Consider the following 1,886-nt stretch of genomic DNA (forward strand, 5'->3'; position numbering starts at 1 on the left):
CACCGGAATCCCTGGTGTTGCGCCGCACTACACTCCTTCACCAACAACCTTCACGTGATCTTCATCTCCTACCGGTTCGATAACCTTGGTTTCTTACTGAGGAAAACTCGCAGACTGTACTCATCATACCTTCCTCTTGGGGTTCCCAACGGACGTGTGCTTTACCGTCAGCTAGCGGCTACTTCTTCCGGCGCCATTGCCGGGAGATCAAGACACGCGGCAAGGGGAGTCTCTCACACCCAATATCTTTACTTTGTTTATTGTCTTGCTTTATTTTATTTTCTGTCTTGTTTGCTTTCTTTATATCAAAAACACAAAAAACTTAGTTACTTGCATTTAATTTATTTGGTTATCATGTCTAGTCCTGTACTTGTTACTCTGTCACCTGAGGAATTGATCTTTACTTTTAAACAAGGGGATGAGGAGAGTTTTAAAGAAGCTTGGTCTAGAATTTTTGATTCTTATGGTAAAATTGAACCTAAAATGACTCTAAGCCTGCTTCTTAGTAACTTTTATTTTGGGCTTATTCTTCGCTATAGATATGCTTTGGATGTCTGTAGTGGGAGGAGATTTCCTTCAACTGCGATGGGGATCAAGCTTTTAATGCCATAAAAAAATTGGTTGCATCATCTAGCTCAACTAATAAATTTGATTCATCTCTTGCTAGCATTCATGATAGATTAAACACTCTCGAGACAAATATATCTTGTTTAAAAGAAGGGTATAATCAGATTCGTGAATATTATGATTATGTTCCGAGTAAACTTTGAACCTTCAATGTGGGTCCCTACTATTAAGGTTGCTATTTGTGGTGAAACTTTTTATGCCCGTTGTGATATTATGTCTGAGTTTTGCCTTATGCCTAAAAGTATTTATGAATCTTTGAAACTTTGGGGACTTACTTGAAGGTGGAGAAGGAATAACTCTTGCTGATAATTCTGTTATAATTCCTAAGGGGATAGCCGAAGGTGTGTTCACAACCTTTCTTGGAAGAACGGTATCCACCGATTATCTCGTTATTGAATGTGTAGGGACAGGACAAATCACACATGGAAGATCCTCGCTGAAACTCTTGGGAGCAAGCCGTAGATGTGGGAAAAGGCACTCTAAATTTTACCTCTACACCCGGATGCGGTCATGTATTCCCTAGACCAAAGAGTAAGAATAAGAGTAAGAGGGGTAGGCGTAAAGCCCTTGGTAATAATGTTAATGCTTCTTCTCTTGATGCTACTTGATTTTCACTTTCTGCGCCTAGCTGAAAGGCATTAAAAAAAAGCGCTTATGGGAGACAACCCATTATTTTATTTTTGCAACTTTTGTTTTATATTTGAGTCAAGGTGCTTGTTACTACTGTAGCAATACCTTTGTATCTTTATTTTCTTGCATTGTTGTGCCAAGTAAAGTCTTTGATAGAAAGTTGATACTAGATTTGGATTTCTGCGCAGAAACAGATGTTTAGCTGTCACGAATTTGAGCTTTTCTCTCTGTAGAAAAAATCGTAAAATCCTGAAAAACTTCATGAGTAATCCTCAGATATGTACGCAACTTTCGTTCAACTGGAGCTTTTCCATCTGAGCATGTTAAGTGCCTCGAAAAAAATCGTCTTTACGAATTGTTCTGTTTTTTGACAGATTCTGCCTTTTATTTCGCATTGCCTTTTTTACTGTGTTTGAGTGGATTTCTTTGCTCCATTAAATTTCAGTAGCCTTGGGTAATGTCCAGAAGTGTTGGGAATGATTGTGTCCTTGCTGAACATATGAATTTTTGATTATGCACTAACCCTCTAATGAGATTGCTTTCAGTTTGGTGTGAAGGAAGTTTTCAAGGATCAAGAGAGGAGGATGATATAATATGATCAAGAAGAGTGAAAAGTCTAAGCTTGGGGA

The sequence above is a fragment of the Lolium rigidum genome, chromosome 1 (genome assembly GCF_022539505.1).
Source record: "Lolium rigidum isolate FL_2022 chromosome 1, APGP_CSIRO_Lrig_0.1, whole genome shotgun sequence".
NCBI lineage: Eukaryota > Viridiplantae > Streptophyta > Magnoliopsida > Poales > Poaceae > Lolium > Lolium rigidum.